The sequence below is a fragment of the Aplysia californica genome, unplaced genomic scaffold (genome assembly GCF_000002075.1).
Source record: "Aplysia californica isolate F4 #8 unplaced genomic scaffold, AplCal3.0 scaffold00303, whole genome shotgun sequence".
NCBI classification, from domain to species: Eukaryota; Metazoa; Mollusca; class Gastropoda; order Aplysiida; family Aplysiidae; genus Aplysia; species Aplysia californica.
The window spans coordinates 685097-700911 of NW_004797573.1; positions in this window are offsets into that span (position 1 = coordinate 685097).

A 15815-nucleotide genomic window follows, 5' to 3' on the forward strand; every position below is an offset into this window, starting at 1 on the left:
TTATAGGGTTTGGGGCCGGCAGTCAGGACTTGGGCCCGATTTTTAGCTTCGTCATAATAATATATGGTCATACTCTCATAAACTTATTGGTTGCATCCCTGCAAACAATTTTTGATGATCTCATTTTATTCTGCTGTTCTCCAGATTTGTGAGCATGAAGCGAGCTTTTATTTTTGTCTGCTATTTGCTCACACGTACACAGTTGTGGATGTGCTGTTGTGACAAAATGATAGATCTAGTTTTCTCAACGTTCGTTTCCGCCCGAGCCCTGCAGATCTTCGTACAGCAACGCCAGTTAAAGTGAAAGCAAGCCTCTGCTCTGTCAGTCATGGTCATTAAGAGATTAATTATACTGACTAATAGTAATACATGTACACATTCCTCTGTTGTTGTATTACAACTCACCACTTATCTGAGTAATGACCTTTTTTGGCACACTTAGGGCCCAACGAAAGGAGACAAAAAAACTAGACGTAAAAATAGTGTTGTATGAAAACCAGTTTTATGTTAATATATGGCATGAACACACCCCAAGCCCTTTGTCAATTGGCTCGACTGAAAAATAGTTTTCTTGACGTTGAATTTTATGGAAATAGATAGATCTAGAATCTACATGACTGCATGAAATACGGAGTGATTTTGTCAGAGGGAGTGTAACTGTTGGATGCAATCAGTAATACATTGTATAATTATTGTGCCGAGATCGTCAAAAAGTGTGGTTTTGGGGTTGGTTTGTTTGTTGTTGTTGTTTTTTCTCGTAAGTACGCGGCTTTGATCGTTTCCTGTCAATGGGGTTGGGTAGGCCACGTTTCTTGTCTCAGGGCTCTGGTCCTACACTGCTGGAAGATGTTTTCCACAGTTTGGTCTGCTCCTACACACTGGCATTTTGGTGACTGTGGGCCCTTATGTGTTGTCCGAGTCTTGCCATAGTCTGAAGATAACCACTTGTTCAAGGCAGGACAGCTCGTGGTTGCCATCTGGCGTCTGTGGTGCTGTATATGGTGTTTTATGAGAGTTTTTAAGTCTGAATGATTAGTTTAAATTGTGTTGTCTGGTTGGTTTTTTGAGCTCCCACCCTGTCCATCTGTTAATTTCACTTCTTCCTGCAGGTTTGTTTCTTGGATAAAGCTTATGATATTAATAAATTATGCCTATTTCATTTACTCGCAGAAAGTTTCCCAGCTCCGTTTTCTTGTTTGAGATTCCCTCAACATTACAGTGTATGATACATGTATTGAGATTTTTCTTTTCCTGTTTCATCTTTGTGTAATTGCCAGTCACCTTTCTGCCTCGTCTTCTGGCACCCCAAGACGATGAAAGGCTCTCCAGTCGCTGGAGGGGATCCCTTTGGGACTTTGGACCTGGCACTGCACCTGCCCGGTGGGTCCGCACAGGGCGAACACCATCTGCATCCGCCTGAGATCCCGGTGCTCGGGAGCAAGGGAAATGGCGGATCTTAAGCGAACGGGATCTTCAAACTAAGGGAAGAATCTACGGTGATCCATGTTAAGGGCCACAACAGCTAAAATGATCTCTCTTCACTCTAAAATGAACTGGCGTGACACTGGGTGGGTTTATGGATTATGGCGGGCAAAGAGTTGTCAACCTTGATGACCAATCACAGTGACATGAAGCATGCTATTTTCACATAATATTATCCTATTGTGAATCTCAAGATCTAGATACGCTTATCGTTTGGGGGAAAACACACGTGTCGGTCTGTTCTCACGCCGGTGTGATCCTGTCTGTCGAGTTACAACGCACATGTGATCACATTCATGAGAGTGGCTGATCTTTGACGCGACGGTAATTTCATTCTTTGATTCAATGATCACATCTTTTCACTCTTGGTTGATCGGGTGTTTCAGCCCGGGTTTTGGTCCGTAGATTATGATTAGAAACGAGGGATCTTAGCCGAATGTAGACCTTCAGAGTGAATCAGAACGGTATTTTGAGTAGCAAAAATTATTTCGTTAAAAATAGCAGGATCTTAAATGAACCAGGATCGTAAGCGGCGGGGTCTTAGGCGGCGACTAGTGTATTAATAATAATAATACCGTGTTCAAGTGTCATTTTAAAAAGGGAGTGCTTATTTAGGCCACATATGGCCTAAATAAGGTAAAGGAGGGGGGTTTAGCTTATTTAGGCCACACATGCTCAAACTACCCTTTTCAGGCAACTGAGTTCGTTCCACTATAATGGTGCACCTTTCTCATTTAGTACAGTTTTGTCTCAGTGTACCACTTATAAATCATAATCATAATGAATATTGTAAGAACAAACCCAATACACAAAATTTTGCTCAATCCCAATGGTTTGAATGAGGGCCAGATTTTTCCTTCATGGAGGGGCAAAAGCTAGTCTACCATTTTGGCACACTTTGGTGAAGTGAAAAGGTCAAATCCTCCGAATGGACTTCCGGGTCAAATTTGGGGTATAAAAAGTGTGTACACAACGTGGCTGAGTCAAAGTTACATTATCTCTGCCTCAGTGGCACTCTTTCGTACTGTCTCGTAGTAGTAATGTAGTAGTAGTAGTAGTAGTAGTAGTAGTAGTAGTAGTAGCAAAGATCATGTAGAGAGTCTTTGGTAGTAGATTCTATCTAGTAGGCAGTTTAGTGAACGTGCACGCGGCAGGGCGAATCGGCCTCGATAAGCTCCGTAGACTTTTGTGATCGGCCACGAAGCCTCGTGTTTTGATAGGTCTAAACAACTGAGTGTTAATCGCACTGCCACATCCGACAGGCCTACATCTTTTTAAAATAAAAGGAACGGAGTGTCTACATACACGGTAACCGGGCACGTAGCCTCAGGGTCTACGTACACGGTAACCGGGCACGTAGTCTCAGTATATATGTACACGGTAACCGGGGGTCCAAGAGATAGTTCCCTCAGCCAAAAAGAGTGTCACTTTTATTGTTTTTCACACAAGTAGGGTAACTCTGTTCGCAAAGTTCGCGCTTTTTCGAAGAAGGCGCACTAGGGTCAACCGCTCTATAGTCCAGAATGACACCCACTGATTTTCATAACAGAGCTTCCAGACTAGGGTCAACCGCTCTATAGTCCAGCATGATACCCACTGAATTTCACGACAGAGCGTCCAGACTAGGGTCAACCGCTCTATAGTCCAGCATGATACCCACTGAATTTCACGACAGAGCGTCCAGACTAGGGTCAACCGCTCTATAGTCTAGCATCTGCGTTTGTTGCCATTTTTTAGTCCAAAAGTTGCCACAAAAAGGGGAAAAGTTGCCATTAATTTGCAAGCTTTCAACTCTCCATGACGACATATTTTGCAATAATATGTTGATAGATAGACGTAACTTAAAGTCCAAAGCACCATAATTTCTTGTGCTCTGTTTTAGGTATCTAGAATATCATTTGTAGCCACACGACAGAGTTTAAAAACGTGAAAAACAAAGGTTTCACAACAGAATGAAAATGAAATCAAAATTAGATATAAACAATCACACCAAAAAAACAAACAAATAAGGGTGTGTGTCTACCTATCCGAAGATAAACCGTTAACCCTTAACGGGTGTAATTCAAGAAAAAGTACAGTATATTAGCATGGGAATTATGGAACCACACACAAGGGGCCTGCTAGTGTCAGCATTCGGTTTTTGGTGGAAACACGCTCTAACATAACACATTTTCATATATTTTTTAAAAAATGTAGGAATAACTTCACACTAAATAATATTATGCTATACAATGGACACACACAAAAAAAAAAGAAAAACAAAACATCAGAACAATTTTTAACAAATTAAACACAACAAAGAAGGGAACATAAAAGACAAACAGCAATCTATTATAGTATGTAATGTACCTATATTCTTTGCATGGATATAACCATAATGGACACCTTAAAATTATCAAAATACATGTCTAATATATTGTTATGAAATAGCTTTTTATGTTGAAAAGTGTAAAAATTGCGGCCACGATTCGCGGACCAAAAAGTGCAAAAAATCGCGGCGGCTGCGACAAGCGCAGATGCTAGTATAGTCCAGCGTGATACCCACTAAATTTCATAACAGAGCGTCCAGACTAGGGTCAACCGCTCTGTAGTCCAGCCCCAGCATGATACTCACTAAATTTGATAACAGAGCGTCCAGTAAGCCTTTACTTTCGCTTTCGTTACCACCTAGAAATTTGTCAGTAATTGTCTGATATCGCAACAATTATTGTAACATGAAGGTTCGGCATTACAAACGTGGTGTCGCCATGAAAATTAATCAATATTTGTCACTGTCAGGGGGGCAACATTAAGAAAAGAAAGTTATAGAAGCGTCTTGTTGGGCTCGCCATTGTGACCGGTCAATGAACCTGCGCGCGTTCTGAGCGCTTCAAAGTACAGGACTCAGGAATGGGGGGAGGGGGGGGGGGGGGGAATTATTGATTTTTTTTAGAGACGCACTCGGGGATAGGGGGAGGGCTGGATGCAACACCAGAGGACAAAAAAACCAAACAAACAAACAACTGAAACTGGAAGCAAATATATTTAATGTTTAGAATTTTTATTACTACTACAGCTCTCTGCCAAGTAAGATTTTCTGAGTCAGTGCATTTTGCTCTCCCTTAGGAAAGATGATAAGGAGTAGATTGGGATCATTTTTGGGATTACATTCCGCTCACAACGCACAAAAAAGCGGAGTGAAAAAGGAAAAAGGTCACGACGGTCGTGAAGGGAGCGAAGCAGTTACCGTGCACCTAGCTCAAGCCCCCCCCCCCCCCCCCCCGAAACAAAATACCCGGTTACCCTGTTCGTAGATAATGAGAGGCGCCCGGCTGCCAGTTACCGTGTACGTAGATATTGAGGCTACGCGTCCGGTTACCGTGTGTGTGACATAATTGCGACTCCACGCCCGGTTGCCGGTTACCGTGTACGTAGACACTGAGGCTAGCGTACGTGCCCGGTTACCGTGTACGTAGACCCTGGGGCTACGTGCCTGGTTACCGTGTACGTAGATCCTGAGGCAGGGGCGGACTGGGTCTTAAAACCGGCCCCGGCATATGTCATTTTGTCATCCGTACCGGCCCACTAAGGCCTAGTAAAACACGCAAAGCCAACATGTTTCTAAGCCTCCATACTATTATTATGTTACTAGTTAGAACACAGAAACAGACATAGTAATCTGAAGATAATTTTTTAAAACTAAGCTGCCCTCTTTGTCCTTTCAGCACCGGCCAACTTTTCCCCTTCGGCACTGGCCCACTTCGTTCCTTCGGCACCGGCCCAGGGGGCATTGCCCAATGCCCATAGGCCAGTCCGCCCCTGCCCTGAGGCTACGTGCCCGGTCACCGTTTACGTAGACCCTGAGATTATCAAAATGGTTGAATTCGCATGAAAATCGATTCGGTAGAACTGGAACTATTAAAATTTGCTTCTGAAAACAAGGCAATTTTTATAACTCGATGAAATAAAAACTACAGGCTGTGTTATTCTGTATAAATTATGAAACTTCAGGACGTAGTATTATTTTCCAACATCTCTTGACGCCTGAGCAGTAGACGTTGAAGTTGAAGTTTTCACAACACTAATAGATCTAGTAATAATAGGTCTTTCCGTAAAAAAATGCATAGATCTACAAAAGCGAACCTCCGAATCGACCGGTCAGCGACCCGGGCATCCCGCTCTCCCGTGCACACTGTGATAACGTGTTGCTTCGGTATCGCATTATTCAACAAATACGTGCGGCTATGGCGATTGGGATGAACTGACTGACATTGACAAAACAATGCACAGTTTTGTTTTTATTTTACCATATACATGTATTTGACTTTAATAGTGCAGGTGATAGCTAGATCTAGATTCCCTGTCTAGAATCAGTAGTAGTAGTAGCAGGCCTATGCTAGAAGCAGCCAGAGAGCCTACCTGCTAGATCTTGATCTAACTAATATTGCTACAGTGGAATCCTGTTATAACGAGAGGGAGGGGACCGGAGCAAAATGTCCGTTATAGCAGGATTCTCGCTATAAGGGATCCAGTAATAAGTTCAATCAAAACTCTAAAGTAGGCCTAATCTATGAGTTTGGTGTTCTGTTTATTTCCTTTTGCTATCTCCCCTGATGACGATTTTGTTTCAACATGACCTCTGGGTCCTACTTGATCAAAAATCGAATCAGGTTTCTTTCTCTAGCGCTAGATTTAGCGATGTGGACTGACAGCTCGGTGTTGGCGATCAGAAAGAAAGGGCTCGTGGCTAACTCGCCCGCTGTGTTTTCCCCCACCCCACCATAATAGGGCGCTACTCTGTGGCGACCGGGTGTGTTCACTTTGCTCTGTGCTTATTTTGTGTTTTTTCTCAGTTATTCTGTTGTGCTTGGACTCTAATTTATTACTAAATCAAGATGAATGTGTGGTGCTTAATATCTTTAATACCTGTGCCATTTTTGCTTCTGTTTGAAGCTAGTCTTCAAGCTGTTATCCAAAGGAATATTTCTCCATTACGAGTGTGCTATAGTTCGGCCATTCTTAAAAGCCTTCGCCCCTCAGCAAGACCCGTGAACACCTTTCAGCAGTACATACCACCAGAGATTCGCAAGCGAAAGCGGGGCAGGAAAGGCGGTGTTCGAGCCCGTGTTCGCAGGAGGCCTTCCAAACCGTTCCTCCCGACTATCATTACTGGTAATGCTCGATCTTTGAACAACAAACTTGACGAACTAAAGGCTAATGTGAGACATCTGCATGTATATAGAGAAGCCTCCATTCTATGCTTCTCAGAGACCTGGTTCACTGAAGATATCACCAATGCCAGTGTAGACCTAAAAGGGTTCAATGTTTTTCGTACAGACAGGAATAGCTTCTCAAATAAAAGTCATGGTGGAGGTGTGTGTGCGTACATTAACGATCGATGGTGCCACCCCAATAACATACAGGTAGTACACCAGTCCTGTTCTCCCCATGTGGAAGTTCTCACTTTACATCTACGTCCGTTCGATCTACCCGTGAGTTCCCAAGTATATTTATGAATGTTGTGTATATTCCTCCACACGCCAGCGTCCCAATTGCCACCGATACTCTATCCGACCTCATTCACAACTAAACTACAAAATCTCCTGACGCGGCTATCTTTACTACCGGTGACTTCAACAGCTGTACTCTTAACGCCGTCCTACCCAACTTGACCCAGTACGTCGACATTCCAACGAGACGCCAAAGGACATTAGTATTAGATCTGTGTTACGGCAATGTGACCCAAGCCTACAACTATAAGTGTGTTGCCCTCCCACCCATCGGTAACTCTGACCACAACATGTCTTTATTACTTCCTCTGTACCGCCCAGCATTGAGACGAACAAAGTCTGAAGTTCGAACTGTCACCACCTGGACTGAAGAAAGTGAAGATCAACTTAGAGGATGTTTTGACTGTACCAACTGGAATGTTTTTATTAATGCATGTTGTGATATCAATGATTTATGTACAACAGTCACAGAGTATGTTAAATTTTGTGTAGATATAGTGGCCCTTAAAAAACAAGTTACCATCTTCCCTAATTCTAAACCGTGGGTAAATTCTGGAGTCAAAGAACTAATCCATAAAAAGAAAAAGGCTTTTAAAAACCATAATGACAAAACAGAACTTAAAGTCATAGACAAAGCTATTAAGAAAGTAATCTGGGTTGAAAAACAAAAATATAAAAAGAAACTGGAAGATCTGTTTCGTTCAAATAACTCTCGAGAGACATGGACTGGGCTTATGACCATAGTGGGCTATAAAAATAAACCAACAAACATATGTGTTGACAACGAAGAGTATGCAAATAAACTAAATGCCTTTTTCTCCCGTTTTGACAAAGGCAGTCCGTGTGACTTGCCATGTGTGAACACCGACAGAAAAGAAAATAATCATGTTGTTGTTGAAGAACGTGAGGTTAGATGTGTGTTTGGACGTGTGAATGTGAGAAAGGCGTGTGGTCCAGACGGTGTGCAACCCAAAATTCTGAAAATGTGTTCAGCACAACTTAAGTTTTATTTTTACACCTATATTATCAACCAGTCGTTGTTGACACATGCTATTCCCACTATTTGGAAATGTTCTGAAATCGTCCCCCTTCCAAAGAAAGAAAAAATAACTGAAATGAATGACCTGAGGCCAATAGCCTTAACATCGGTAGTTATAAAATGTCTAGAAAAAATTGTGCTAAAAAGACTACGAACGTACATAGAACCCACCCAGGACCCTCTACAATTTGCATATCGTCACGGGAGAAGTGTGGAAGACGACATTTTACTATTTCTTGACAACATATATAGACATTTAGACAAGCCTAAAACATACTGTAGGATCCTGTTTGTTGATTTTTCGTCAGCCTTTAATGCTATCCAGCCAGCTATCCTTTTAAAGAAATTAGAAAACATAGGTGTTAACGTCAATTTAATATCATGGATAGGCAATTTTCTTACCAACCGAACCCAGTATGTAAAATTAAAACATTCTTCATCGACATACATCACAACAAATACAGGGGCCCCTCAAGGATGTGTTTTGTCACCAGTTTTATTCACACTATACACGAACGATTGCCAAATAAACAACAGTAACATCAAGTTGATAAAATTTGCAGATGATTCAACTATAATTGGGCTAATTCTGGCTGACATAACGAAAACACTTACCGGAATTTTGTACTTAATTTTTCTGAATGGTGTGAAAATCATAAGCTGCTTTTAAATGTGAAAAAAAACAAAAGAACTTGTCGTTGATTTTAGAATAAAGAAACTGCCCCTGCAGCCACTCAAAATGAAATGTGAAAACATCGAGCAAGTGTCAGACTATAAGTATTTGGGTGTTACAATAGACAACAAACTCAACGGCGTGTCCACACTTCTCTCCTGCATAAAAAAGTGAACAAAAGACTATTTTTTCTTAGAAAGCTAAAGTATTTTAAAGTTGATAAAACATTGATGTCCATGTTCTACCATTCAACCATAGAAAGTATGATCAATTTTTGTATAACAGCATGGGTCGGGAACACAAGACAACAAGATAAAGAAAAATTAAATCGACTAATACGGAAAGCATGTAAAATTTCAACATCTTCTTTCCCCTACTTGGATGAATTGTAGCCTACATAACAGCTTGCACTAAGAAAATTAATTCCATCTTTTTAGACAACAAACATCCCTTGTTCCCTCAAATAAAAACATCAGTCAGAAGTAAAAGACCCATGCTTCTGATCTGTAACAATGAAAGATACAGAAGGTCATTTTTACCACCATCTATCAAAATGCTTCCATCTTAACCATCTTGTTTAGTGTACTTACGACCTTAGAGCATGCATCAAAATAACATTGAGTGTGTATCTAGCTTACGATTATTATTGTTTATATTGCTGCTCATTTATAGTATGTATGTGATTATAAGCCTACTTGTGTGTGCATGTGCGTGCACGTGTATACGTGTGTGTGTTGTGTGTGTGTGTGTGTGTGTGTGTGTGTGTGTGTGTGTGTGTGTGTGTGTACTCGTGGTGGAACACCAAACCAATGTGCCAGGATCTGGACAATAAAGATGTATCTTATCTTATCTTATCTTATACCCTGTGGTGCATTCCGTCTGCTCGCGCACGTCACACATTCGCTCCGTCCATCCCATCACATTGCTGTGACCTCTCCATCCCCGCATCGGAGAAGTGAGAGGCATGGTAGCCCTTGATCATCTAAACTAGGCTTACGCTGGCATATCACATGATGCGTTCTGTTTGTTTGCGCATGCCACACCCTCCCTGCTCAGTTGCTCTGGCCTTCATTATTGACGCACTTGGGCTCTCCTATTCTTTGTTTCGCAAGATCACCAACAAATTTCTCGACTGGCGAGGTTTTACGTTATGTATTGGCCTATGCTGTGCACAGCAGCAGCAATATTCCGCTAAAAACCGACTCTCGTGTTTGCCTGATAGCGCTATAGCAGTATTTTATTTACAAAGGTAAAGAGGAGAAAAAACGGGGTTTTAGAGTAGTGTCTTTATAACAGACTTCTCGTTTTTTCCGGACTGGTTATACGTGGACTCCACTGAATGCCGTTGGGCTTTGGAATTGAAATAAAATGAATTGTACAGTTCTAGTTAATTTTAGATTCAGCAGCTAACTGTATTTACAGAGTTAATAACAACAAATCTCACCGTAACAATCACTTTTACTTTTATTAGAATAATTAGATCCAACTTTTTTCTAAAATCTGTTTTGCGCAAACTTAAGATTTTCTCTACTTGTAGAGCACACAATTTACATTGTACGCCTCTGCTCAGTCCTTTTGTGTACATAATAAAATACATAGATCTGTATAATCATTTTATGTTATTTTCTCGATATTTTTAAAACTCTTTTTTTAACATGTCATAACATCAGATTGTGCCTTTTTCTTTGATAAGAATAGCATTAGCAGTGGACATTTAGACAGCAAGTCTCTGATTCAATATTCTAAAAAAAAATGCTAATCAATGAAAATAGCAAATTGATAATAGTATAGTCCTGTAGAGGCCAGGTGGACTCCGGGGTCTGCATAGCGAAATACTAGGTTTTAGGATGTGAACCAGGCGCGGTTCGTCCATAGAGCACGGTCGTGCAGTGCCACCCAAAAATTTTGAATATTCTATTACGTAAAACACCCACAATAATAAAATAAAGAAGCAAGAAACAAACACTAACCAAATATTACATTAAAACAAAGGTCCTCACTGGCGCCATAACTGTCATTTCTGTGTCTATAGCGCCGTAAAACATCTACTATGCCATGCCAAAGTCCATGCGCTTTAGCTAAACAGAAAAGCATAAAATATATTCAACACTGTAACCTGCCCTATAAATCGCTCTTGGGGAATAACCCAAGCGGTGGCGACATTCGTAGGGAGTTTGGCGGTACATTAATATTAATAAGCCGCACATCTCAAATGTGCTCCTGCCGAATAGTGCCGAAACACAGCCCACAGTAGGCAGTCTAAAAATAAACACGACAGACCCTACGCTCTTCTTCGCCAGTATTATGTGAGCCCCAGAGCAATCCAGCGGAGTGCTCAAGTGAATTGTGATTGGTTCATCGTTTGTCTTGCCACTATTTTAAGTGACTCTGTAGCCGTGAACCAGAGGGAGGTGAACGTGACCGTCCTATGAGTTGTGCCTTTGAAAGGTTTTGTAGGGGAGTGGGGAAAGTTATTACATGTACTTGAGTGTTCAGTTCCAATACAGGATGAACAAAATTGATGTTTAGCTAACAAACAAATTTAGTTCTAGAAATCAAAGCGACAAGTAAAAAGAATGAAAATAAAACCACGAAGCCCTCCCTCACCAACCCAAAGATCCTAAAATTATACACCGTCCCATTTACTATGCCCTTGACTATCTTCAGCATGCTATAACTTAATTATTATTGTGCACACCCACTTTTTAGCCCCACGAGCCGCCCCTGTTGTGAACCCCGGAGTCACCGTAGTGAAATAAGGTTTGGTTTAAGTTTAAGTAAGGATTGGTGGATTGGTGGATTGGGCCAACGTAGTGATAAATAGGCAGGTTTAATTTTAAAAGGTATTGGTGGACCCCGGAGTCACCATAGCCGTAGAGGAAAAAGAAGGTTTAATTAAAGATTGGTGGACCCCCGGGACACTTTGATTAAACCTACTTATTTTACTACGGTGACCGCAGGGTCCACCTATTCTAAAACATAACTAGTACATGTACTTCGTTAGGTAGACCCTGGGGTCCACCTTAAACCTACCTATTTCACTACGTTGACTACAGGGTCCACCAATCCTTAAAATTAAACCTAGATCTACATGTACTTATTTCCCTACGTTGACCTCAGGGTCCACCAATCCTTAATTAAACCTAGATCTACTGATGTCACTACGTTGACCCCGGGGTCCACCAATCCTTAAAATTAAACCTAGATCTACTTATAATTTCACCACGTTGACCACGGGCTCCGCCAGTCCTACTATTACTATAAAATAAACTGAGATCTACTTATTTCACTATGTTGACCCCGAGGTCCACTGATCCTTAGTTAAACCTAGATCTACTTATTTCACTACGCTGACTCCGGGGTTCACATCTTAAAACCTAGCACTTTGTTAGGTAGACCCCGGGGTCCACCTATACTTTTGGCTAGATAGACCCCGCGGTCCACCTATCCACGTCCGTGATAATAACTGAAAACAATACATGAAAGTTGTCATGAATAGGGAAGAAAAATGTGGGGGAAAAAGATAATGAGGTAGACTATAATTTGTCCAAAAAATTGCAAGTGCAAGTGAAGATCATAAGATAATTTTGTTATTTACTGGTCATCTTTTCACGGTTTATAAAATGTTCCAGTGGGCCTACTATTAGATCTATGTCTCTGAAGAGCATTTTGCTTGACTTAATTAGCTTTTTTCATGTACTTGAAAGCATAGAATATAGATCTATAGTTTCACACAAATGTATGCACAATACTTTGAAAAAGAAAGATGAGGTCATTGTTGTTGTTTTGTTTTTTTAAACAGAATCCTTTTTACGTAGACAAAAGCGCTAAAAACAAGTTAAAAATTTTTAAGAATGCCCATAATATTAAGAACCCCAAATTACTACCTTGATCTAGTTGGCTTACTCTTTAATAACCATGAGCAGTTAAGAAAAAAAAAAGAGAATGATATAGGATTTGTCTAAATATGACCATTAGCAATAAAGATATCGCCCATTTTGTCCAATTATCCTTGCAGGTAAAAATCACCCTGTACTGTACCTCAATAAGCACAAAAAGAATATTTCTGTGACTTTGTATAAAGGTGTTTTGTAGATGAGTTCTATGTAAAATTCTCAACAAAATCATGTACATTTGGACCGTACAACTGAGATAGACACTCATGCACACAATAACATTCAGTCATTTACACATCACACACACACACACACACACACACACACACACACACACACACACACACACACACACACACACACACACACATACAAATACAAACACACTATTACATTACATTTACTCTCTCTCTCTCTCTCTCTCTCTCTCTCTCTCTCTCTCTTTTTCTCTCTCTCTCTCTCTCTTTCTCTCTCTCTCTCTCTCTCTTTCTCTCTCTCTCTCTCTCTCTCTCTAGATCTCTCTCTCACCACAACCACACACAAAACAAACACACACACACACACACAGAGAGAGAGAGAGAGAGAGAGAGAGAGAGAGAGGGGGGGGGGGGAGAGAGAGAGAGACTCACAACTCTTACCCTTGGTCCACTTTTCATTTAGTATATTCCTCTATTTTGAAAACAAATCAGTAGAATCTCAACATTCCGAATCCATGGTTAGTTCAAGAAATCTACCATATGATGTGGCCCAAATAAGGTAAGGGAGGGGGGGGGGTAGCTTATTTGGGCTATATGTGGCCTAAATAAGATAAGGGAGGGGGGTTTAGCTTATTTAGGCCACATGTGGCCTAAATGAGGTCACCCTTTTAAAAAGTTTCTATGTGGTATTGTGGTTCTCTGGAGTACGTCTTGTGACTCAATACCTCCGATTTCAGACCTCCAGCTCCACGTCTTGTGACCTACCCTGAGAGCTCATGGAGGAATTGCTACCGGATCCCACCGTTGGCTAGAACTTTATATTACTGCGTTCCCTTTCCATATGGTGCTCCCGTCAGTTGACTCATAAGGAACTCCAAGACGTGGTAATGCCACCTACCACCCCACCCCATCCTTAAGAGCATCACCAGTTGGTCCAGGGCTTATTTTATTAAAAATTCACAGCTAACTGCCATTACTATACTGGAGCCGTTCCTTATCCGCTTCCTGGGGCGCACCAGGAAGGGAATGGTCGCCCCTAGATTACATGTACATGTAGTTCTTTGCTTCTACTGACCATGAGTTCTCCGTTGTTTTAGTTGAAATCAGTTATTTTCTACATGCCACCTCCTCAAATACAGGAGAGAGGGGGAGAGAGAGAGAGAGAGAGAGAGAGAGAGAGAGAGAGAGAGAGATTGTAAATGTTTCACGCCCCCATCAATGCAATTTAGATCATAATTAAATAGGAGGCGTGCTTCAGGGCCAACACGGGTTGAAGGGTTCACCATCCGAGCAGAAAGGCCTAGATGTTCGATTAAAATTCACCCCACACCGGAATGGAAGTCAGGTCTTTGGTGCATGACGACGAAGCACCTGACCTCTTTAACGTGCGCTGTGCGCAGTTTGACACTGGGTCTCTAACTCTAAGATTTTCCTCCCCTATCCGAGAAGGCTACGTGTTAGATTTGACCTACCTTAAGATCAGGGGTATGGCTGAAAGACAGCAGTAAGGAGGAGCCAAGGGGTAGCATTAGAAAGGCAGCAGAGAGAGTCAAGAGCCCAGAAGACGGGGCAAAGGGGAGAGGGGGCATGAAGAGGAGACGAAAGCAAACAATAGAACACGGTTAGAGAGAAGGAAAGGATGTGAACGGAGAGAACTGTAGAGAAGAAAATGTTCCGTCCCGTCGCTGTCAGGTTTCGAACCCAGGATCTATTGAATGAGAGGCAAACACCGTAACCTCTAGACCATGAGAGCTCCCGTCCAACAGAGTATCCAGGTCAAAGAATTAGCATGCTTTAAAGAACAATAGCACAATGTCATGTAGGCATGGCAGCACTGAAGTGCTGGAAACGTTTAAGTAGGTAGAAACGAATTTAAATGTGCATGGAATACATGTAGTTACATTGTCTTCAAAAAGAGACAAAACAAGTAGGCCTATGTACAGAAATGAAAGAAAATACGATTTAAAACTATGCTATTCAAAGTATGTATTTTTTCCCTTGCTTCTGATGTTACATTCAAGTGTGATCACATCACAGAAATGATAGATTTATCTTTAACGTCCTTCTTCATTTTTTCCTCTCAAGACTATCTTAATTAATACTGTGATCGATCACCTAGCTATGCACAGTGGGCCAGTACTGTACAGTGACAGACCTTGCCTTGTTGGTGACTTCAGTGCCATCGAGCCACACCGATTTATCTTGTAGAAATTCCACGAGTTCAGAAGACGGTGATACAGCATGGGACATGAGTGCCTTTGCATAAATGGAAGAACTGTTGAAACAGTTAACTTAAAGAGTCTATCGAATTTCTCCGCAAAATGGGAAGGAAAAAAGAAGGTCAAATCAGAGCAGTTAATTTTGGAGTTGGTACAATTAACAGCACTAGATCTACATCACTTTGAAGTAAGGTACACAGTAAGGTACGTTTTGAATTTTTCTTCAAAATCTTGACTAGAATGTTCTGACTCCATCTTTTGTGAGTGGAAGTGGGTATGACGTGGCGGTAAAGAAAGAGAAATGGTTTTTAAAACCCATTCAGACGTAACCCCTTACTAAAGTTTACTATGAAAACAATACGGTGATTCATCGGTTCGGAGAAACAGATTATAGTTGTGCGGCGTGAAACTTTCACCGGACGCTTGACCCCAATCTCGCTTGAATCGAGGAGTGATGTGTCTCTATTTCTCTTTGTCTCCGGTATAGCTTAATACTCAAAAGTGATCTGATTGGTCTGGATGTCTACTACTGCTGACTACGACTATAGTTCCGTCCAGTCAGGCGCTCCTTCGGTCGGAAAGAATGAAATTTCATTGGTTAGTCCCTTAAGCCCCGACTCTTAAGTTCTCAAAGACAGAATATCACTGGGGTCTTGACCTTTGCGTGGCCCAAGGCCGAGGCAAGACAATTTAAAGATGGTTCTAGTAGGTTCGGGGGCTGAAGCCGCACTGTGTCACGTGGTTAGGCATCGCGCGCTTGACTGTTGACAACAAATTTGCGCAACCTCGCGGCTCTAGGCCAAAGTGTGGACTGACCACG